This window comes from Micromys minutus (assembly GCF_963924665.1).
Source record: "Micromys minutus genome assembly, chromosome: 12".
Classification (NCBI taxonomy): Eukaryota; Metazoa; Chordata; class Mammalia; order Rodentia; family Muridae; genus Micromys; species Micromys minutus.
Genome location: NC_137981.1, coordinates 24924308 through 24949695, shown reverse-complemented (window position 1 = coordinate 24949695; position 25388 = coordinate 24924308). Strand labels below are relative to the sequence as shown.

Here is a 25388-nt window from a genome sequence, read left to right as displayed (position 1 = left end):
AGTGATGGTGATAGTAGCATTGGACAGGATGGCCCTAAAGCATTATTTTTCAACTTAAAAAGATTTATTTATTTACTGCGAATGTGTGTTTTTCTGCATGAGTTTAAGAACACCATATGTCTGCAGCAGACTGTGAAGGCTGGAAGAAGGCATCAGAGCTTCTGGAGCTGGAGGTACAGATGCTTGTGAGCTACCATGTGAGCGCTAGGAACTGAGCCCAGCTCCTTCTCAAGAGTAGTAAGTACTCCTAATGGCTGAGTTATCTCTTCAGGTTCCAGTAAGAAATTCCCGACTTTTCTTGAGAATTCTTCTATGAGCTATACCTGCTCTTTGGTACCTAGCTCCGAGGGATGGTCATTTGCTGGTGGATTAAAGTCTTGGACAGCTTCTTGAGCTTTCATGAGTAAGTCCCTGCTGGTGAGCCCTTGCTCTTGCCTGTGAGATCTCTCTTGTGGCTTCAGGTCTACCCCTCCCTTCATAAATAAGAAGAGGACCCTGGACTTAATTCAAGTTATGTCAGACCCACAAGCATTTTGCACATGTAGCAGACCTGTCGGTCCTTGAGGAAGGCATCATATGTAGGTAATCACATTCCTCTTATATGTTGTCTCTAGGTCCTTGGCATCTCTCTGAATCTGGCCAAATTTCTGGCCTCTCCTTCTGGCTTCTTGAGGCAGGCAGCTCTTCATAGTTGTACTCCCTCTGCGTATCTTTGGGGGGACAGGCCAGAGAGCAGCAGCCTTGCCATTGGGTGTGTATGACACATTGTAAAGGCAGCAGCAGACTGAAGAGGTGAGCAACCCAATCAGAATGCTGACTTGCTTGTGAGTTTTTGCTTCAATGTGAGAGCTGTATGCATCCAACGGTACTTAGCACTGTTCTTCCTGATCTCTTCTAGGGTTAGAGTGTCATGGTAGGATATACTTGGCATGCTGCTGGCATCAATAAGTCTTAGGTCCCAGATGGCCATGTGCTCTGAAAGAGAGAAACCAGTATTGCACATGCAGTCCTGCTGAGCCTGGATGGGCAGTAGGTTGGGTGTTCTAAGAGCACTTCTCACTCAGGATGTTTCTAACCCGTGTTGGGTATTATCAGGACATACCATGGTGTAAGCCTTCACTGGGGTAGTATTAGCTGTTATCATCCCCAGTGCAGGCAGAAGAGTGTTAGGACTTTGGGAACACAATGATGGATTGAAAGTTTTCTTTCATTCATTTATCTATTGTTTCATTCATTTGTAATTCCAGTATAAATAGTGATGCCTCATGTCCCTGTGCCTGTGTAAAGCCAAATTAGGAAAAGGAAAAAAGGGTGATGGCATGTTATTCTTTACCATTATTCTCAGAAGAATGTTGAGAGGATTCTTTTCATAGCAAAGCGACACTTTGTAGAATACTTTTTGTCTTGTCGCTCTCCCCTTTGACACTCAGAAGCTACTTTCTCCCTGAACTCTCCAGATATGCCACGTTTAAAAGCCAACATGTTTTGGCTTCTACTCCTCCTTCCTCTTTCTGTGTCTGCTTTTCACCCTCTATAGAAGCCCAGGAAGACATGTTGGTGCCCGTGGCGGGGAGATGCCATATTCAGACCGGCTTTTCTCCTGTGCATGGGCGTTCGCTACCTCCTTTCATTTGGTGTCCTTTCATTGTCTGTCCTAGGTGAAGTGAATTCGTCTTTACTGCAGCTTAGTAGCCCTGTGTCTGCACACGTTTGGAGGCAGGAATTTGGGGAGCTTTTCCAGTACCAGCTTCTCTCTGCCTAGGTCACAGATCAGGTGATGCAGTAGAAAACCAAGCAGGGCTCTCATTGGGCTTTAACCTGAGAAGGTTAAGGGACTCTGCTTCCTGAAATGATGGAGGAAGAAAAGGCAGGACATATTCAGCATGTTTCTAAATAGACATGTCAATAGTCAGAGAATGACTACCTGACCATCTCAGGTGTAGGTGACAGTAATTCAGAATGTCACACCAGTAAGAACCACTGTAGGACTTGGACTAGCAGCTTTATCTTCCTGAATGTTGACCTTTAGGTTCTTTGTCTGTGGGACAGGGGTGTGGTGGGGACTAAGTGAGACCAGCCACTTGAGTGCAGGTTATGGTGCTGTCCTGCCTCCCAACCTCCTTCCCTGCTTGAATCCCTAGATGAAGGGGCAGGCCATAAACCCAACATTATCTGACAGGTATCTACCTCAGCATGGAGCACCATAGAGGTTGTCCTCCTTGGCGCCTCCAGGCTACACCTTAGTGGACTGAGGTTCATGTGTCCATCTCATGCCTACTGGGTATGTGCATTTCACCCAATACCATAGCACATGCCCATGGGAGGCACCTCTGGCCAGAATATGAGTCTCTGCCCTTCTTCAGAGGGTAATGGCATAGCTGTAAGACAGAGAGAAGAAGCCACCTAAAGTGCTCTGGGCTCAGGAACTGGGGAGCACGCTCATCTCTTTACCACACAGGTTCTAGCAGTGGCCTCTGCTGGCAGACTTATGGAGATGGTGAACTCACCATCTGATTAAGGAACCCTTCCTCTGCTGGAGAGTTCACTGTGGAGAATGTTCCTACTTAGGTTGGGCAAATATGTCCTGTATCTTTGGCCAGCATTCTGTACCCTCACAAAAATTTTATTTTTTTCTTTCCCAGCATCCTCTCACTGATCTGAAGGTGAAATGCATGCATTTTGTGAGTTTCTTGGTGCTGAACTCCGGCACTTTCCCCACCGGTCTTGAGTAAGTGCTGAGGTCTGGTGGGCAACAAAAGAAGTGAGGTCTTCAGACCTACATACAGACACATTTTAAATGAGAGAGGAGGAGGCAGAAGGCACTACCAAACTGTGAGCAGTCCCATGAGGAACCCAGAACAGAAGTGTGGACTGTCTTCTCCAGAGGCCACTTTTGAGTGAGTGGCAACTTCACTGGCTTATTACCTGATTCATGCTTGATAGAGCCTTTGGTGGCATTGCTTTTTAAAAGAAGACCTTTATCATTGTCAGGGCCCCAACATGGGAATATAGCCTGGCATTTTTTGGGAACAGAAAAAATGCTGGCATGGTCTGAGTTGAATGAGAGGGGGTGGGTAAGTCAGAGAGGGAATATCATTGAGGTTCTGCAACCTAGGTGAGGACTGGGGGCTTTGTTTCAGATGTGATGGGAAGTCACCAGAGAGTTTTAAAGTGTGATGACATGACCTGTTTTCTATTTAGTGAGACCCCTGGCTGCTTTGTGCAGAAGAGCTGTTAGAGCATGAGGGTCGGAACAGGATAACTCTGTGTCCTACCCAGGGAGAAAACTTACAAGATGTGATTTGATAAGTATTGTACAGACCAGAAGCTAGCGGTCTAATCTTGTGCAAGGGTTGTAGCCAAACTGGTGAGGGAGGATATGTCATGGTACCACCTCACCAAGAACCCCCTCCTCAGGCATTTCAGTGCTGATAGAGTATTAGGATAAAGCACATCCCTGGAAACTGGTCCTTCATTGTCACCGGCATCACTCTGTGCTGTGTCAAAAAGCCTGGCCACTGCTCCCATCATGCTCTGTTCCCCGCGCCTCCTCAGGGAAGTCTGCGGCCAGTGCTCCCATCATGCTCTGTTTCCCGCGCCTCCTCAGGGAAGTCTGCGGCCAGTGCTCCCATCATGCTCTGTTTCCGCGCCTCCTCATGGAAGTCTTCGGTCAGTGCTCCCATCATGCTCTGCTTCCCGTGCTTCCTCAGGGAAGTCTGCGGCCAGTGCTCCCATCATGCTCTGTTCCTGCTCCTCCTCAGGGAAGTCTGCGGCCAGTGCTCCCATCATGCTCTGTTCCTGCTCCTCCTCAGGGAACTCTGTGGCCAGTGCTCCCATCATGCTCTGCTTCCTGTGCCTCCTCAGGGAACTCTGTGGCCAGTGCTCCCATCATGCTCTGCTTCCTGTGCCTCCTCAGGGAACTCTGTGGCCAGTGCTCCCATCATGCTCTGCTTCCTGTGCCTCCTCAGGGAAGTCTGTGGCCAGTGCTCCCATCATGCTCTGTTTCCGCGCCTCCTCAGGGAACTCTGTGGCCAGTGCTCCCATCATGCTCTGTTCCCGCGCCTCCTCAGGGAAGTCTGTGGCCGGTGCTCCCATCATGCTCTGTTCCCGCGCCTCCTCAGGGAAGTCTGTGGCCGGTGCTCCCATCATGCTCTGTTCCCGCGCCTCCTCAGGGAACTCTGTGGCCGGTGCTCCCATCATGCTCTGTTCCCGCGCCCCCTCAGGGAAGTCTGTGGTCGGGGCTCCCATCATGCTCTGTTCCCGCGCCTCCTCAGGGAAGTCTGTGGCCAGTGCTCCCATCATGCTCTGCTTCCTGTGCCTCCTCACTTGTGCTTGTCACTGATCAGGCTCCACTCCCGCTTTCATCCTTCACTTGCTGTTTGTCATTTTTGGAGAAGGATCTTCTCTGTTAGCACATTTGGAAACCTATTTCATTGCTGAGGAGAAGGGAACAATACAGGTTTTCATCTCAGACTAATTATGCCTCCAATACACTGATGCTAAATAAAACCAAGGCGAAGGTAATTGGAAAATCTTGACGTGACATTCACAGCTTCGAGAAAAACAGATGTTCACTTGAGGAGCTGGGAAGAGAATACATATCCTTCTTACTGGCCAATGAGATCAGTTCCTGGAGGTTGTGAGAGACAGCCCTCAGCCTGCAGACTCAGCACGAGGACTCTGTCTCTGAGTCCATCTGCTCCTGCTTAACCTGGCCTGGCCCAGACCCTGAGATCCTTCCCTCAGCCTTGGCAGGTAGCTAATTGAATGCTCTGTCCGTAATTGGGCTGACATGAATGGTTCTTGTAATGAGTCATCCAAGACACCTCGTTGCAGCAAAGGTCACGTGATAGAGGGTCTGACTGCAGCCTCATTTCTGCTGTCCCTCAGTTGTAGGGCTCTGAGTAATGAGCATGTTCTCTGATCACCCATGTCCTTGTGCGTTCGTGTGTGTGTGTGTGTGTGTGTGTGTGTGTGTGTGTGTGTGTGTGTCCATATGCAGTGTCAGAGGACAGCCCGTGGGAGTTGTTTTTCTCTTTCCATCATGTGAGTCCTGAGAACAGAACTCAATTTGTCAGTCTTGGCAGAAAATGCCTTCATCCACTGTGCTGTCTTTTTAGCCTCCGTTCAAACAGCAAAACTTGGTGGCTAGGAAAACATTGGCATCTGTTGGCTGGGTAGCCATAAGCACTAGATCCACACCCTCTTCCTGTGAGCAGCTTCAAGGAGAGCAGATTGTGTCGACCCTTTTACTCAGAGCAGATAAACAATGTGCCCTTGACAAGTTCTTTTATTCCTCCACGTCTCCCAGTTTCTGTCAAACGAGAAAGAACTCCTGCCTACATTATTGAACATGTTTATAGAGAGGCTGAGGAAGGTCTGAGTCCAGAGGAGCTGAGAGTGGGGCTAATCTGCATGAGCTGCAGGTGTTTCCAAAACATCTTTAAGGGGACGGGGTGGGGGTGGGGAGGTGGGGCTGTGGCCCACTGAATGATTGCCCCTAGTTCATGTCATCTTTCACCAGACCCTAGTTGTGGTCTCCTGGCAGGCAGAATATAGTTTGTCGTCCCTTTGGCATTGGGACTGGTCATGTGACTTGTCAATGGTGTGGATACAGAGATGCAGTTCTGAGCATGGGTCATGGGAGATACTGGGTGTTTCTGTCTCTCCTCTGGAGTTTCTATGACTTCTAGTTTTAGGAAGAAAGAACAAACCTTTGAAAACCCATCGATTTCAAGGAGAATGAGAAACACGAGGGTGAAGAAGAGCCACCGAGCTGACCCGCATACTACAGAGAGAAACAGACCTGACTCAACCAATCCATACATCTTTGGGAAGACGTGGGGCTTGTTTCAGCTGCTGTGTCTTTGGGAGACTTGTTATGCAGCATTATTTTGGCAACGACTAGCTGATACACTGCACCACGTTTCTTACAAAATATGTTTTACATACAAGAGGCTCTTATAACATTTTATTGAGTGAGAAAGTACATGTTTGAGTGTGCAGCCCGATTATTGTTTTCACTCTGCCTCACCCCTTTGGGGGTGAGATGACTCTTTCACAGGGGTTGACTAAGACCATCAGGAAACACAGATATTTACACTGCTATTCATAACAGTAACAAAATTGCAGTTATGAAGTAGCAATAAAAATAATTTCATCGTTGGGGTCACCACAACATGAGGAACTGTATTAAAGGGTCACAGCATTAGGAAGGTTGAGAAAGACTGGTCTAGTGGGTCCTAAACAAATGTCTGACAAGAGTTTTACCATCTCGCTGTTTTGCCCCAGCCATGGCCATCCCGAGTTAAATGAGCCCTGATAGAACACTTTTCATGCTGAGCTTCAACAGAATATTTCTAATGTCTCAACATAACCTGCTGGAGTCACATCAAAGTTATAAGAATTCCTTGTTTTCATTATTGCCGCTGTCCCAGAAGCCTCTTGTGCAGAGCTCTAGCAGTTTGGTGCTCTGCCTCCAAGAATGCCAATCAGAGAATGCTTTGTTTTTCGGGGAGCCAAACTTGGAAGTAGTTGGAGCTGTCTCTTAAATTTGGTGCCTGGGCTGCCGAGAGGAAGGAGTTACCTGTAAGACAATAGGATGAACATTGGCAAACTATGTCCCACCTAGGGCAGCAGCACTGATGCCCAGTGAGCTGTCACTAGACTCTGAACCTGGACTTTAGCCTAGGTAACTCCTTCAGGGTCTGTATTGGGGCACTCCTTGTCCAAGCTTGCAATCCAGTACTGTATTGTGTTCATATTCACTATGGGTATCCAAAGGTGGGTGTGGTACAGCCCATTGGTGGTTATATTCTCTAGGCTATGGGTCTTAATCCTGAACCCTGTTCTCTAGGACTCCAGTGATCGTCATCAGTTCATTTTCCTCATTATTTCTGGGCTCTTTCACTCTTCACCTCAAGTCACCCTCCCATCACATCCATTGATTCTAGCAACCTCTCCCTGGTCTCCAACCCCTAGCCCTGGGACCTCCCCACTGTCAGTCAGCACTCAGTACTTCAATCTGACTCCCGTGGCCACCTTAAACCTGCCATTTGCCCTGTGTCATCATCTGACCAATGGGTACCAATCAGAGAGGCTTGGTCAAGTGTGCAGCTCCAGGAGAGAGCATCCACTTGAACTCAAGATTCCATCCCTCAGGACAGACACCTCCCCTGACCACCAACACTCCCTATCAAAGTCAGGAAGAACTGCCTACTGCCAAACACTCTCTCTGTTATTCTCTGACCACATGGGCACCAATTTTATATATAAGCACTTCTAACCTAGACACAATTTTGTACTGTGCTTTTCTAACCTAACATCCTGCCATAAACATCCCCTGTGTGGTTTCAAAACCTTTGTAACAGTCGTTTTAATGATTGCATCTAGATGAAGAATTGATGTTCCGGAGCTTACCTAATGTTTCCTGTTATTGGACATCATGGCTGTTCCAGTCTTCAGTCAATTGTCTTCGGCAGTGGTGAAAACCTGCATGAGTAGTGTTTCGTTATTTGCCTTGAATTAATTCTTGAAATATGCTTTTCAGTATTTGCTGATAGAAGGTTTCCTGGAGCATGTTGGAAGGTCAGAGTGGGGAGCTGCATTTGATGGATGCCGCTGTGCTGACTGCCAGCCTTCATGTTCATGGTTCTGCAACAGGAGTGTTAGGGGATGCCATTTTCAGTTTGTAGTCTGGGACACAAGACTTTCAGGAGTCTTGTCTCACTCACATGGATAAGTCAGTCTGGGCAATTCTTGTCCCATCTTCACACTGCTGACTGTCATCCTGTTCATCTCCCCATGGTTGCTCCCAGACCCCTAGCTGTCTGTCCTTCTGTGAGATGTAAAATGCTACCCAATCTTTTCCTTCAAGCCCATGCTTCACACTGCAGAGATCTGTCATATGCATTTTTTGACTACTGTCAGTCTCGCCCACTAGATTCTAATCTTTCTAGAGAGGGAGTACAGCGCCTCTCTCCCTAGTACTCGACATGCTGAATGGGCTTTATAAATGCGTTCAGAATGGGAAATGCAGCCTCCACGTGCCCAGAACAACGCGGGTAAGTGGTGGCTGCTGCCCCTTTCAGCTCTGCTTTCTCTGAAGAACATTCTCTTTCCATCACTGAGATCTGTATCTCAGGTCAGGACTCAGATCAGAGTTTTGTGAGAACAGGAGGGAAGATTGGCAAACGTATTCATAGGACTCTGGGGAGAGCAGATGCAGAAACCAGCAGGGCCTCTGGAACAGAGCAATTGCTTCTGTGAGAGACTCTGAACTCTGAGCTGGAACCATGGGCGAAGAATCCAGTCTGGGCCTCAGTTCCCTGACATTTGTGCTTGGCATGTGCCATGCCCCCCTCTTTGTCTACTTGGGCATGTTAAACTTACATCAGTCCTCACATGTTTACCTTTCTCTTAGGCATCTGGGATAACATTTCTTATTAAAACACAGAACATCCAACTGAAAACACTCCTTCAACTTACTGAGGGAAAAGGGGCTGAGAATTTAATCCAGATGTTCAGAACAACTGGAAATGACTACTTAAAAAAAACCTTCCATCTAATTATGTGAATAAATACTGAGGTGAAGAGTGGGTAGGATTGATTTGTCATGTAGATTCATCTCAGCAGCCAAGTGCAGGCATGTGGAGGCAGGGGACCTGTCAAAGCCCTGTCACCTGCTGTAGGCCTGCTTGCTTCCAGCTTTTGTGTGCTGTATCTTTTCCCTCCCTGTTCCCACCTCACACCCCAGGCACCTGCACTCCAGCATGCTCTCCAGTTGTAGGCCATGTGGAGAGGTTCAGTGCACTGCCATAGGTCCCAGGAGATTAAACCATCTGATACCAGTCTGGATTCTGTGATCCATTAGCATGATACATGCTGTAGTGTAGGAGTGTATCAGCAACCAAAGGGACAGAGAGGCTCCACTATCCTCAGGACCTGGGGGATGGGTTTGGCCAGGCCACTGAAGAAGGCATGAATGGTATTTAGCATTCACTTGGTTGATGATTGCTTCAGATGTGTGGGTCCCAAGTTATCCATGCTTCCTATGTGAAACATTATCTATCTGATGTCAGCTAGGGCTGGCCTGTAGATTTACTGAATATGGTGGCTAGATGGCTATGTGGCTCATTCTTGAAGCAGGAACCTGTACTCTGGCAGGGAAAATTGGACTAAGGCACATTGGTGACTCTGAGTGTGTTCCTGATGGGTTAGGAGAGGCAGGTATGGCAGACAGTGTTAGGCTTTCTCATTTTGTTCCTGGTACCCACACTCCTACTGAGACATTATTTTTTTTATTAGATACTGTCTGTATTTACATTTGAAATGTTATCTCCTTCCCCCACCCTGCTCCCATCCCCCTCCCCCTCCACTTGTCTTCATGAAGGTGCACTTGCTCCTAATCACCTTTTCCACCTCAGTGCCTTGGCATGGGAAAACGTGCCCTTCCTAGACCAAAGGCCTCTTCTCAATTGATGCCAGACACTGCTGTTTTCAGCTACACATGCAACTGGATCCATAGGTCTCTCCGTGTGTGCTCAATGGTTGGTGCTTTAGTCCATGGGGAGTTGTGGAGAGTTTGGTAGGTTGATAATGTTTTACACCCATTCAGCTCCTTCAGTCCTTTCATTAGCACCTTAATTGGGTGTGTCTCTGTTCAGTTTCTTCTTCCTTCATCTGTCCATTGATGGCAGGAGGAGTTTACTTTCTGATCCAATTTATTTGGAGTTTGGTAGGCTTCTTGTATGTTCATGGTCATCTTATTCTTAAGGATAGGGAAATTTTCTTTTATGATTTTGTTGAAGATATTTACTCTGACTTGTAGTTGGGGGTCTTCATCCTCTTCTACACCTATTATTTTAGGTTTAGTCTTCTCATTGTGTCCTGTATATCCTGGATGTTTTGGGTTAGGAACTTTTTGACCTTTGCATTTTCTCTGACTGTTGTGTCAATGATTTCTATGTTGTCTGCTGTCTCTGAGATTCTCTCTTCCATCTCTTGTAGTCTGTTGGTGATGCTTGCATCTATGACTCCTGATTTCTTTCTTAGGTCTTCCATCTCCAGGGTTGTCTCTTTCTGTGATGTTTTTTATCATTTCTATTTTCGTTTTCAATTCATTCACCTGTTTGGTTCTGCTTTCCTGTAGTTCTTTGAGTGATTTTTGTGTTTTCTCTTTAAGGATGTCTACTTGTTTATGTGTGTTCTCCTACAATTGTTTAAGGGAGTTATTCATGATGTTGGAGCTTCTCCAAGACCTCCATCATCATTATGAAGTTTGATTTTAAGTCTAAATCTTGTTTTTCTTGTGTGTTGGGAAATCCACTACGTGCTATGGTGGGTTCTGATATTGCCATGTTGTCTTGGTTTCTATTGCTTAGGTTCTTATGCCTTACTCTTACCATCTTGTTATCTGTGATTCTAGGTGATCTTGTCTCTAACTGCAGCTTGTCTCTCCTGTGGGTCTGAGGGCTTGTGGGCTCAGGAAAGAGATTGCTTCTGGGTGTTCAGCTCTTTGCAGGCAGGCAGTGAGTGTTGATGGCAGTGACTCATATCTGTCTCTTTGGCCTCAGATGGAAGAGCGCTTGCGAGGCTGTTCTGGGTGGTCAGCTGTCTGGACAGATCCTGAGTCCTGATGGTGGTGACCTGGTTCTCTCACTGGGCAGAAAAGGACCTGTTCCTAGAAAGCAGCAAGATACTGATACCTGAGCTCTGAGAGTTCCCAGAATTCCCTCTCTGGATAGCAGGTGGGGGTGTGTGGCAGGCTCACAGTGGGCTCATGTGTGAGGGCACTTGTGAGGCTGTTCTGGGAGTTCAGCCATCTTCGGGCAGGTCCTGAATCCTGGTGGTGTTCACCTGACCCTCTCTCTGGGCTGGAAAGGCTGAGACCTTATTCTTACAGACATGGAAGCTTGCAGAGCAAGTGTGTTGGTTGGGGGATGCAGGTCCAGATCCACCCTGGACTGACTGGAAACTTTGCAAAGGGATCAGGATCCTCCTTTCTGCCAGGTTTAGTGTTGAACCCTGTGATGGCTATTCTAATTTGCAACTTGACTACTATCTAGAATTAATTAAAATCCATGCTGCTGGGTATACCTGTGGGGGGATTTTTCTTTTTAAATTAAGTCATTTGAAGTGGGAAGAACTGTCTTAAATTTGGATCTTCTTAGGTGGGAAGATCCACTTTTAATCTGAGCCACACCTTCCTTCTGTGGCAGCCTTTATAGGGACCTGGACAAAGGAAGCATTTGCTGTTTGCCTGCTTGCCCTCACTGGCATTATAGTCTACTTCTTTGGGGTTCCGGAATATACTGAAGACCAGCTGAGACATCCAGCTTTATAGATGAAAAACTACTGGATTCTTGTACCCTCTGTTGTTTGATGGCCATTGTTGGACTAGCTGGACCATAGTCTGAAACCTAATAAATCCCCTTCCTAGATCAGTATATAATCAATGAATTTAGATCAATATATAGAGAATATCAGTTGTTTTTCTGAAGAATACTGACTAATACAAGCCCTGTTCCTTATGTCCCGAAGCCTGTTCTTGCTAACTCTGTAAAGCTCAGCAAGTGAGAGAGGCAGATGTGGGAGAGCTCTCATTAGCTTCTGTGTTAGACTGGAGCATGCCTGTCTGCATGTGTGTGTGCATGCGCTCGCGTGAGCATGTGCATGTGTGTGTGTGTGTGTGTGTGTGTGTGTGTGTGTGCGTGTGTGTGTGTGTGCCTGTGAGTAGTTTGAATAGACTCCTGGGTCGCACTAGAGAGACATATGTGTGAGGCAGTGTTTGGTGGAAGGAGCTGTCCTTCTGGGGCCCAGGATATGTGATGAATGAATATCTACAGAGAGCCAGGAATGCCCTGCAGTGTGTGGTCAGTGCCGTCACTGGATGACTAATTTATTTCTAGTGTGCAAGACTTGGCCCAGCATGCTTAGTAATGACTTTCTGCTTCCTCCATGACATGGCTGAGGGAGATGGAAGTGATCATTATTCCTAGGGGGCTGATGACTTTGTCCTTCCCATCTTTGGACTGCAGTGTATGTCTTTTTGTAAAGGCTCCTAGCTATTGTTAATGTTTTATAAAATGGCTGAACAGAATGTGACCTGTTAAACGAAGAGAGAATTTGTTCCTGTACTCCAGGAAGATGTCACAGGAACCAGCTGTGGGAAATTACCTTTGGGCTCCTCTGAAGTTCTTCTCTACCTAGGCTGTGGCCCCTGTTAACGGCAACTGTTCTTGAGATCTGGGGCTGTGAACTTTGAGCCCTGTTATAGAGCCTCCTTCAGTGGTACATGGGGAATCTTGCCATGGCTACTGAACTGAGGGAAGCTCAGGGACCCAAAGACTGTGGTCGCCATCAATTGGGTTGATGTGAATTTCCTAAGGCCATCTGACTTGCTTTGAGGTATCCTCTGGTCTCTGGCCTCAGGGCAGCCTCAGGAGGCAGAGTAGTATCTGGCTCTGTCTGGACTTCCTTTCCTGGCACTGTCTTCTGTGCAGGATACAAGGTGCAGAGGTCTGTAGCTTTCCTGTTGACCTTTGTTCACCTTTGGCTATTGCTTTAGTCTTCTTCCCTTGACCTCATGGACTGGCTTGGAATTGCCCCATGGATTTAGCTCTCTGTTTGGGCCTCTTGCTTCAACAGAGACCAGGTGGAACCTGTAGAGCCTTCTCAGACTGGGCACCTCTTTGTTGTTGACATAGTGTATGGATTGTCTCTCAGAATGAGAACATTTTCTTTCTGTAAGGTAAAGTGAGTAGTGTGGGACTTTGGAGTAGGGACTCCAGAATGTCACTCTAGAGCTGCCCTCTGGACATAAATGCCTAATCTCCTCTTTGCTGCCATCACCCTCTCCTTAGCTCCTCAGGTTTTGGGATCTTCTTTGATGCTTCCCAACAGTTCTGTCAGCCCTGCCTTTCCTATACCTAGAATCTGATTATTCCAGTAGCACCTCCTCTGGTCTAAATCACCATCATCCTCAGATGATTATGTAAGAGCCTCTCACCTCTGTCCTTGACCTCTATATCTTGGTGTTCTGAGGTCAGCAGCCATAGAGATCTTAATATGTCATCCAACTCCATGTTTTCTCTACAAGTTATTTTTCCATCTTACCAGGGTAACAGTCAGATGCTTTACTACAAGCCAAGCTGGGCGAACACCTTTCCTGAATTTTATAGGATATTCCATACCTGTACCTCTTGTTCCAGAATAATTCTTTTACTCTCGAAATGAACAGGTTTTCTATTTTAAAATAAAATAAGTTTTATTTAGTGAATGTGCATATATATTAGTGTGTGTGTGTGTGACATGCTTACAAAGGTCAACTCTCAGGTGGCACCTACATTGTTTTCTTGAGACAGGGTTTCTCATTAACCTGAAGCTCACAGAATAGTCTAGGCTGGGTAGTCAGCAAGCCCCAGGGATCTGCTGGTCTCTGTCTCCCAAACCTGGGGTTACAAGTTTACATACTATATCCAGTTCTCCTATTAATTAATTTATTTATGCTCTTTATATTCCAGTCACAGTAGATCCCCCCCAGATAGCCCTTTCCTCATCATTTTCTCCCCTTCTCCTCTGAGAAGAGGAAGGCCCCCCAGTGGATACCAATCTATACTGGCATATCAAGTCATTGTAGGACTAGGAACATCCTCTCCCACTGAGGCTAGATGAGGCAGCCCAGTTAGGAGAACAGGAGCCACAGGCAGGCAACAGAGACAGAGACAGCCCTCTCTCCAGTTGTTAGGGTGTCTGCATGAAGACCAAGCTGTACTTCTGCTACATATGTGTACAGGGGGCCTTGGTCTAGTCCATATATGCTCTTTGGCTGGGGGTTCAGTCTCTGGGGGCTCCTAAGCTATACTCAACTTTTACAATAAAATTCTCAGAATCAAACTCAGGTCCTTATGCTTAAAAGGCAAATAATTTCCTAACTGAGCCATCCTGCTAACTATGTTCTGGTTTTGCAAATATGCATAATAATTATATTCAAAATAGCATTCAACTGGGAATATCCCAATGTTCTTCTCTTGGAGAATGGATTATAATGGATAGTACATATTTACAATGGAATAGCACTCATTACTGAAATGGAGCAAACACTGGGTACACTGAGCACATGGGCACACAGCACATATGCTGAGCGAAAAGAGCCAGACTCATTAAGAGCCTGGGATTCATCCTTTAATTTTATAATAATCTGGATCAGGCACACCAGAGGAGCAGCAAACTGACCAATGTTTCCCAGACAGAGGCTACATGAATTAAGTACTCAGAGCTGTGAAGGAGATTCTGTGAGTGATCACACTGTTCTGTGACTTAATTCTGGTGTTGGTTACATCACTGTTTAAATTCATCAAATTCAGAAAACTGTACATGGGAAACAAATGTATTATACTTTGTGCAAATTTTACTTGAGTTTAAAACCTGTGCTGGTTTGGAGGATGAGCTATGTGCTCAGTCAGACTGTACAGAGTCTTCCTCCATCCAGCAGGTTATCCTCTCTGACCTTCTCTCCCACCATTCTCTTCCTTCTCCCTAAATTCCAGGTTTCCTTGCTGTTTCTTGTGTGTGTTACAACAGCCCACAAAATTCAACTCTACACACGTGTGCTTCTCTGCCTGGAACAGCTTCCTATTCGCCGTATTTTCTTAGAGCTTTAACTCTAAAGTCTCCATTAGTCACTGATGAGCAAGTGAGCCTCAAGCCCCAAGTGCATGATCATCTCACAGACATCTTTACGTTGCTGTGTGCCTCATTCAGAACGGGCTTCACGGGCTCAGCTTCCAGCATCGTGGCTGGGTGTAGACTAGAGGAGCAACAGTTATCTAAGGGCTCTACTATTGGTTTGGACAAGAGCAGAAGACGACAAGTCCTTGTACTATTGTGTGTCAAGTCTTTGCTCTTGTATCACCTCAGTTAGTGTCTGATTTGCCACAGCAGGTCATGCCTCTCCTGTGGGGTATCAGAGTAAATATACAAATGGTCACTTATAGCTCTCACTAATCCCTTCCCTGATAAAATTGCTAAAACCCCATCTTCTAGTTTGTTGTTTCCTAATACTCCTTTCTGCTTTCTTCTTTTTCTTTTTTATTGGACATTTCATTTATTAATCTTAGTTACTTTCTGTTTTTATTTATTTTGTTATGTATATGTATATGTATATGTATATGTATATGTATATGTATATGTATATGTATATGTATATGTATATGTATATGTATATGTATATGTATATGTATATGTATATGTATATGTATATGTATATGTATATGTATATGTATATGTATATGTATATGTATATGTATATGTATATGTATATGTATATGTATATGTATATGTATATGTATATGTATATGTATATGTATATGTATATGTATATGTATATGTATAATCTGTAGTGCAAGTTTCACCAGAGCAGGGACAGTCCATCTTTTCTGTTCATTCCAGAATCTCCAGTGCCTAGGGAAAACTCAATAAATATTTGCTTAAGTGATTGAATAGGGCCATGCTAAGAATTTATTGAGGTGATCTGTGAGCTGTGTTTGAAGGAGTCCTATACACGGGAAGTGAGCAATAATATTACTCTGTGGAGTGAGTGCTCTTGAAAGAACTGGAATTCAGCTGTCTGTGTAGTGATGGTACTTGCTTGATAAATCTTTGAAGCCAAATCTTTAGTATGGTGTCACAGACAAGGCCGTAAAGTCTAGGGGAGGCCATCACTTACCAGGAGTCAGAAGCTTCTGCATTTGCTCTGACATACAGCATGCATACTTTCTCTAGCCCCTTCATGCCAGGTTTAACCTCAAACACACCCTAAGGTTTCTTGGGGTGGGTGTGGGAGGCAGGTGCAATACAGGACCTCTAAAACACCAAAGGCTGCTTCTTGCTGTTCTCAGCATCAGTAACCCTTGTGGGCAGAGACCTCAGGGTGTAGCTTTCTGCCCACTTGGAAGCAACCAAACTCTGGGCATAGATGGCTAGCTTTATGGGTGGTGAGGATCAGATACACTCAGGAACTGCATGACTTCTGCTGACGGGAGGGGCACAGAGGGAGGCCATGATGGATGGGAAGTAAGAAAATTTATGAGAGTCATGGCATTTTGTCTGTGACCCCTTCATGGATGACATGGGTTGGAGGAGCTGGACTGTGCTCAAATGTGAAACTTCAAAAAGATAAATTTGACCTCGAGTGGCAGATTCTGCCCTGGTAAATCAAAGGGCCTGAGTTGAGCCAACTCAGTGCCTAGTGTATGCATATTCTCTGTCACGCTAACAGAGCATTTGCTGTGTACCTGTTGCTCTCCATTTTCAACTCTGAATCCTGGCTCCTCTGTGCATCCTCAGTGCCCCAGCAGTATAAGCAATAGTTTGCAGAGTAAAGGATGTATAGTTCAGATACCACAGCCAGGCACTGCATGCAGCTTTCAGTCTCCATTGCTTTGCCGGGCCTTTCCTGGAGAAGATGGCAGTTCTTACCTCTGTGCAGGCAGAGCTGCATTATAGGCCTGGACCACTGAGTTGCCATCTTCCTGGAACTGAAGGGCACATCCTCTCTTTCCTACCCAGGGTTATTTAGCTCTGAAAGTCTGTCTGGTTTGGATCTTTCTTTTTCTGTTCTGTAAAGTGGGAACTGCAAGTTTTATTGGTTCTCCAAATAGAACAGTTGTGACTGTCCCCAAACCACGTGTGTGTGTGTGTGTGTGTGTGTGTGTGTGTGTGTGTGTGTGTGTAGTATTATGTAGATCTGAAATGTCATTGGTAATATTGCTTTACATGGGAGCTAATGCTAGTCATTAAGGAAGATGAATTGTAATAGAAGTGTGCCAAAAAGAGTTTAGAGAGAATTAAATACTCTGATCTTTTCTAGTACACAAGTGTTTAGAGAACATGGTATAACAAGCCACAGGAAGACAGGCACCTTGTTAACAAACATATGGAAAACCATGAAAACCTTACTAGTGATCAAAGCAGTGCAAATTAAAGCACGATGGCATGTTTACCACCCAGTTAAAATACAGCCAGGACCAGCAAGACATTGGCAGAGTGAAGCCTTGTATGTTCTCCTGTGCCCTGTAGGGACAACCTGTGCTAGGGAATTTCATATGGAATAAATGGGCCATAAAATGTTTGTTCTCTTTAAGTTGACAATTCTATTTCTAGGAATATCTCTTAAGGAATTATTCAACCCACAAAACATTTTCTGTATAAAGCTGTTGAAAACAGCTCAATTTAAAAAAAAAGTGATCTGAAAAGCCCCATGTAAAGGATGTGGCTAAGGAAACTGTGCTGTGTGGAGTGACACATCCGGGAGCTGTCCCATGAACAGTTGACATCAGATGAGCAGACAAAACACTGCACTTCTCATTTTGTTACAACAGGCGAAATTCTAAAGGGATATTCACACAGAACCAAACCTAGGAGGAACTAAGCCAAAGGAACCAACAAAGTTTGTGTGTGGAAGGAAGGTGGCAGCCTCAACACTGCCATTTTAATAGAAACCGTGAACTCTTTTGAGCACATTGACTGGAGAATGAAAGTGGACTTGTATGCTTTGGGAGCAGGGGTGAGCACCCAGCTAAGTGTGCCGTCCTCCGGTGGCTTTGCCTCAACAGTGCTTTCATCCGAATGGATTTGTGGAGCTGGTGAGTCACCCTGGAGAAGAACCTCTGCATTGCACTTTCTTTGTAGGTGGAGATGATCTGTGGTTTCCCATTTAGTAATTTACCAGTATCTATTTTTCCTAACAGCTAACCGAGTATCTTCTTTTCCTTCTTAAAAATGTAAGTGGACGCTTTACTAAAACACACACACACACACACACACACACACACACACACACACAACACACACACACAACCATGATGTCTCTCATTTCAGAGATGCCAACCAAGAGTTTATTTACAATCTGTCCGTGTTTCCCCATGTCTATGGTGTTATTATTGCTTCTCCTTCTTATAAAAAGCAAAGTTGAGTGAAAGTATCTCCCTTTCCTTTTTTTTTTCATCTGAAATACGTAGTAGACACTTTTGTGTATGTTATATAGGATTTTTAGACAGGTGTTTACTCTTAGATACTGCTGATGAGGAAGTAATTTGGAACATTCTGGAAGGCAACTTAACAGTATCTCTTATGATGAAAAGATTTCACACCATTTCTTCATGAACACCCCCATAAAGAGCTGTCTATCTCAGTGCTCACTTGGCAGTATATGTTTTAGTTCCAAATGGCTCTTTGGTCTATGACACATTCAGAGAAATATGGTTCTCATGTCCTGACTTTCTGGAAACAGTTAAGGAAGCTTCCTAGGAGCTCAGAGAGAGGATGGCATCATGGGCTGATAGAAAGGTCTAGTGACTTGGGATGAACAGGACATGTTCAAGTGCAGTACTCAAATACAGACACTGTGCTTTCAGTTAGAGATGGAAGTTGGAACTGAGAAGGGACAGACTATCTGTCAAGCACCCATCATGTAAAAATATTTTACATTGGTTTTCTTAAGAGTACCAGTACTTGTCAGGTGGGTCTGCGTCTAAACTGTAGGGCATTACTTACCACGCCTTAAGATAATCTTGGACAAGTTTCTTACCATCTTTGACCCTCTACTTTCTCTCTCGTATCACAGGAATGCTACCTAGTTGCCATCAGTGTTATAGTGATCTCTGAGCAGAATACCACAATACAATTTCAAGAATGAATGATCAATAGAAGTTGGAACAATCATTAGTATTGTTATTAATGATGCCTGGTACTCACCACAGGCTTCAAATACAAACGAGGAATAGAACAGTTATATGTCTGGTCTTTACGACCCTACTCTGGTACTTTAGCCCAGCCAAATTTGGGTGTAGACTATATTATAGACTTTTTGCACCTTTGGTCTTTGAAGCATGTCCAACTTCATTATGCATTGGCAGAGGAGCTGTTTGCCAAGGTGGTGATCTCTTCCTCACTGCCGAGATCCAAATGAGGACTGGTAAGAATTCTTCTGGATCCCTTATATCTGGCAGACTTAGAGGCATAATTGTTCTTTTTAAAGTAATCTTTAAAAAGATTTATTTTGCTTTATGAATGAATGTTTTGCCTGCATATGCATATGTGAATTATATGTATTTCTGTGGGATCCTCTGAACGTGGAGTTATGGATGGTTGTGAGCCACAATGTATGTGCTGGAAATTGAACTCAAGTTCTCTGGAGGAGCAACAAGTGCTTTTAACCACTGGCCTATGCCTCCAGCATCCCTATATTAAAAACTGTCAAAGTATGCTTCTAGTCACCTGAGTGGAAGGTGAACAGCCAGTGCTATTAGGGCCATTACTGAAGATGCTCTTCTTCCTCTGCTGCACATCCCCCACACTACAATAACTGTTGCTTGGCTGGACATACTTGTGCTAATTTCTGGGCTCTCTACCCTGGTGGTTTAGTCTAAGTGTTGTTTTCTATACAATAGCTTTGTAACATGTATTGAAGACAAGTACTGCACTGTCTCCAGCTTGATTTGGGTCTCAGGGCTTCTTTGATTATTTAGACTTCATTGGTAACTTAATGGGGGGTGTACATTAAATCTAAAGATGGCCTCAGGTAGTAGGAATGTTTTAATGTTAATTCTTCCCAGTTCATGAACACAAGACCCCTCCCTTTTTTTCCCTCCTTTCCTCTTTCTTTTCTTCCCTCATTCCCTCCCTCCCTCCCACCCTCCCTCTCTCTCTCTCTCTCTCTCTCTCTCTCTCTCTCTCTCTCTCCCTCTCTCCCTCCTTCCCTATCTCCATTCTCCTCTTTCTCCCGTTGCCTTCAGTTCCTTTTACTAATGTCTTATAATTTTCATTGCAGTGATAATTTACTTCCTTGGTTAAATTTATTCCCTAGATATTTCATTGCAGAGGAGGTAGAGAAACCAGATGTACATATGCAGAATAAGAGAACTCCTACTATCTCACTATGTAACAAATCAACTCAAAATGAGTAAAAGGACCAAATATAATACCTAAAGCTATAAAAGTTCCAGAAATGTAAACAGATGATGCTTATCAAGACACTTAGAGTAAAAATTTTTCGCAAGCCCCACAGAACGTAGACAACAACAAAACATAGGCAAAGGAGATTATAGAATCTCAAGTAAAAAGCCCAATGCAGAGTGAAGAAAACAAAATTAATGGCAGTCCATAGAATGAGTTAATTTCTTAACAACTATGCATTTGATGAGGGATTAAGACCTGGAACACATAGACACTCCAGCAGCAGCAGCAGCAGCAGCAGCAGCAGCAGCAGCAGCAGCAGCAGCAGCAGCAGCAGCAGCAGCAGCAGCAACACATCCTGCTTGAAAAGTGAGCATTCCTTAAAAGAAGATACACAAATTGCCATAGTATGTATAAAAATATGCTCGTAATCCCCAATTAGAGAGAAATGTTCATAAAAATTCAATGAGATGTCATCTAGTCCTTGTCAGAATGGCTGTAATCCCAAAGGTAAATAACAAATGCTGGCCATGACATGGAATATGGAAGCACCGATATGTTGCTGGTGGGGTGTAAGCCAATGGAGATTCTTCACATGCTAAAAGGAGGGTTCCCACGCAATTCAGCAACCCTCAGTGTACATCTAAGGAATTATGGAGAACCTGCATTCTCATGTCTATTGTGGCCCAGGTGGAGGGCCAAGACAGCAAATCACCCGAGCTGTCCATCAATGCATAAGTAAATAAAATGTGAAGTATATGACTATTACTTAGCCATAACAAGAATTAAACATCTGTCATTTGTGGCAACATATAACAGGAGTAAATTATATTGAGGAAATGAACTTCTACACAGGAATACAAGTAATACATGTTCCCAGTTATTTGTGGAGCTTAGAAAGTTTCGTTGCATAGAATAAGAAGGCAGAATAGCGATCGTTAGAGACTAGGACGGGTTTGGTAGACGCTAGAGAGAAGCTAAAAGGTCCCACAATGCAGGTTGATAGAAAAAACTAATTCTTGTGTCCTATAGCACAGCAGGGCAAAATGTTGGTTATAATTATTGACAGATCTTAAAATAACTAGAAGGATCTAAGGGTTTCTATTACATAGAAATAATAAATGTTTGAGGGAATGGAAATGTGTATGTTTGCCCCAAATGTATAAGTAAATAAAAAGTGATATATATGAGTATTACATAGTCATAAAAGGAATTAAACAATCTGTCATTTCTGGCAACATATAATGTTAGGTACCCCAGATGAATAGACATATAAATATTATGAGTTAACTAAATGTAAAAGTAAAAAGGAATTACATGGAAACACAGTTCTTTGGCAGATGAAATCACAGAGTTTTAATTTAAACAGTTAATCAGGTTCATATTGATAGGCCAATGCAGTTGCTTTACATCTCATGCACAGCAAATTGCCACAAAGTTATGGAAACTGCTTCCTAAACTAATGGGACTGATAAATCTTTCTCCCAAGAATACCATGTAAACGCAACAAATTTTCAGAACGAATCCTGTGTTAGAGGCTTGCTGGTAGTCTTTTAGCTCTGGTGGTTAGATCAGTAGCTTGGGGGTGGAAGTAGCCTGTGGTGTGGCCCAGCATCACAATCTTCATCCTGCTATTGTGTCCATGAGGCAGTTCTCTGCCCTCAGCACACGGTGACTTTGTCATGGTCTCTCTCATGCCTCTCAGAAGAGGGCTCTTGGATAGACCCATGGACTGAATCATGGAACAGCTCTCCGTTCAATATGGACTCCCTGGAGAAGTGGTCTTAATCAAAGTATAATATCCACTCTAGTTCCCTGAGACAAAATCCCCACCCCTAACACACACATAAACACACTTATGAGAACAGTGTAGCTGCCCTCAGCCACACCAGAAGAGGACATCGAATCCCATTACAGATGGTTGTGAGCCACCATGTGGTTGCTGGGAATTGAATCCAGGACCTCTGGAAGAGTACTCAGGGCACTTCACAGCTAAGCCATCTCTCCATCCCTGCTAGAATTTCTTTATGTCTCAACTTTAAAATAAACTTAAGATATATAACTCAGTTCTATATTCATATCTATATTCATATCAATCCATATCTAGAGAGAGCCAATGTGCTTTGCCCACTTTTCCCTGTGGTTGTCATTGCTGAGCTGTAGTGCAGTGCTGAGATGGTTGTTCATGCTCTCAGGATACAGGTTGTCATCACTACTGGGGTTCCTTTTGCTGGCCATTTGGAACTACACCCACTTCCTTGGCAAACATGCACCCTCTTAAACCCTGTCACCGCTAACTCATTCTCCATTTTCTGTACTTCTTTTGTTTTAAGAATGGTATATAGCAGTAGTTTTCAACCTTCCTGATGCCATGACCCTTTAATACAGTTTCTCCTATTGTGGTGACCCCAACCCTAAAATAATTCCCATGGCTACTTTATAACTATGATTTTGTTACTGTTATAAATTGTAATGTAAATACCTGTGCTCTCTGATGAGCCTTGGTGACCCCTGTGAAAGGGTCATTTGACTCCCAAAGGGGTCATGACCCACAGATTGAGAACTTTTTGTATACAGCATTGTAGCCTCTATGGTTGACTTTTTATTTTCTTCACTCAACATAATTCCTTGAAGCTCATGCAGGTTGTAGTGTGAACCCATAGTCCACTCATTTTTATTTCTCAGTACTATTTTGTGGCATGATGTAATACAGTTTGTTTAACTAGTCACTTGAAAGTTGCCCATTTTGTACCCTGGGCTGTGGCTATTATAAATAATTCTGGTGCATGCATTTGTGGAAAGGTTTCCATGTGAACATGTTCTTATTTCTCTGGAACAGATGTTCAGGAATGTAATTGCTAGGTCATATGGCAATTGCACATTTCAATTCTCTTTTTAAAAAATAAACTGTCATTTTCCTGAAGTGGCTTTACTGTTGTTCTCAACAAGAATCAGCGATGAATGAGTGATCCAGTTTCTCCAGAGCATTCGGGGTACCAGGATTTTTTTGTCGTAGCTGTTCTGATAGGTGCATACTGACAGCTCCTTCTGGTTTTAATTTGCATTCCCTGCTGGCTGATGATGTGGAACACCTTTTCATGCACTGTTTAGTCCTTCCTTTCAAGCGTGATGTCCTTCCCATTCTGTGATTGGCTCCTTTGCCTTTTCCCCACCATTGATATTGAGTATTTTATGTGTCCCAGGTACCAGCCTTCGGCAGACGCATCTCTGCAGACACGTCTCAGCCTGCTGTCTTTTCATTTGATGAGGACTCAAAGAGAGTTTTTAAATTTGTGTCCAGCTTATCAATTTTAATTTTAACTATCTTTTCTATGTATTCATTTCCTTTCCCAATGTCTCTCAGATTTAGATTTTGCAAGCAAGTCTATGATTTACTTTGAGTTAATTGTTACACAGGTCTGAGACCTGCTTTATGGTTTTTCTTTTCTGTTCTTTCCCCTTTTTGGCCTATGGCTGTTCAATTACTCCAGAACCATTTCTACAAAGGCTTCTTTCATGAATTGTTCCATGTTTACATAAGTCTTTTCTTTCTCATCTGTCAACAATGTCCATTTGCCTTTTTACTAAATAGCACACAGTCTTACTGTAGCTCTGTAAGTCTTGTAAACAGTGTGTATTACTCTGTAGCCAAAGCTTGCCTAGAACTCACTGCATAGTGAATTCAGTCTGGCAGTCTGTCTGTCTTAGCCTTCCACACGAAGGGATCACACACTACACACCACTGATATGCATAGTTTGAAATCCAGTATGTAGGTTTTCTCATTTTGTTTCTAAAATATATTTTAGCTTTTGTAGTTATTTAGTGTTTCTGAATACAATTTGGATTAATTTTGTCTGTATCTGGAAATCATAATCTTGTTGAGATTTCGGTAGGTCCTATCGCAAACCTCTGTGTCAATTTGGATAGAATTTACATTTTAATATATTGAATCTTCCATCCAGAAACATGATGCTATGCCTTTTGTTTGAAATCTCCTTTAATTTCTTTTGTCAGCATCATGTACCTTCCAGTGTACAAGTTTTATACATTACTTGCCTTCTTTTCTTCTCCCCTCTCTCCTTTCCTCCTCTGTTTTCCCCATTTTGTTCCTTTATCTCTCAATTGCAGATGACAAATCATTCATCAAAGGGAATATATTTCAAGACCCATAGCATTTTCATGAAATTGCAGGTACATAGATATGTTTTTCCATCTACATAAATACCCATGATCAAGTTAGTTTGCAAGTTAGGATGTTTCCTGTTCCCACCTTTTAGCCACACATTTAGTGCTTTTCTATTGTTCCAAGCACATATCATATGCTGTAATGTGCATCAAATCAGTAAAGTGTCATGTCCTGTTCAAGCTTGCTGAGAAGCTGTCTCTGGAAGTGAGGCCATGTTTGTCTTAAAGTGTTCTTTAGTGTTTGCCTGCAGATGGGTTGGCTCCCTCGACTCTGACCAGAAGCAGAAAACAGCAGAACAGCTCAACAGTAAAAACATCATCCTTGAAAACAGCTAGCAGGGAAGCCATTTCCAACAGAGGCTTATCCTATGATACAGAACATCATGCAGCTTTCAGCCAGGGAGGGAAAGCATCATCTGGAACCCTGCTCCTCAACTTCCCAGTGGGTTCGTGTTGGACGTCACATGTGTCTAATTTGATGATGTCATCTCTGTTGGCATCTGCTTGTTTGTTTGTTCTTGTTAACTTGGAAACCTCCTCCAAGGAAATGCTCTGCTCAGCTTGGGACTCTATAGACTATTCTCCTGATGGTACAAAGTTACAGGGTTGGACCTTTTGAAGTTTGAAGTATAGAAACAAAAAGAATAGGTATATATTTTTTGTTAAACATTTAACTGGTAGGGGCTGGAGAGATGGCTCAGTGGTTAAGAGCACTGACTGCTCTTCCAGAGGTCCTGATTTCAATTCCCAGCAACCATATGGTGGCTCACAACTATCTGTAATGGGATCTGATGCCTCTTCTGGTGTGTCTGAGGACAAGCAATGGTATACTCACATACATTAAAAACCAAACCAAACCAAACCCACTAACCAATCAAAAAAAAAAAAAAAAAAAAAAAAAAAAAAACCGACCACCAATGACATAAACAACAAAATAATTAACAGTTAAAAGAGCCTTACTTGCTATACACACTAGCAACCTGTATATATATTTTTTCTTTCCCTACTAGATTACGAACCTTTTCTTTTTCACTTAAAGAACATCATTTAAAGCTTCTCTTTGGCTGGTTCAAATCCAAATGAAGGATTACTGCTCATATGTTTGGGGCCATTCTCTAAGTCAGACAGTGATGCCTGGAACACAGCCCTGATTATTCCTTAGATGTTTTCAGGGTTATATTGCTGTTTTATTTCCAATACTGGAGGGTTGTATTTATCTTCAGTTCTTTATCAGTATTGTAAATTT

At 43.7% G+C, this 25388-nt stretch overlaps 1 protein-coding gene across 1 annotated transcript in view; it reads left to right on the top strand.

Moving 5' to 3' along the window:
* The window catches only part of GRID1 (glutamate ionotropic receptor delta type subunit 1), a gene marked incomplete at both ends in the record, with an annotated part of 697530 nt that overhangs the window by 203333 nt on the left and 468809 nt on the right, over window positions 1-25388 (top strand). The gene's annotated exons all lie outside the window — the stretch shown is intronic.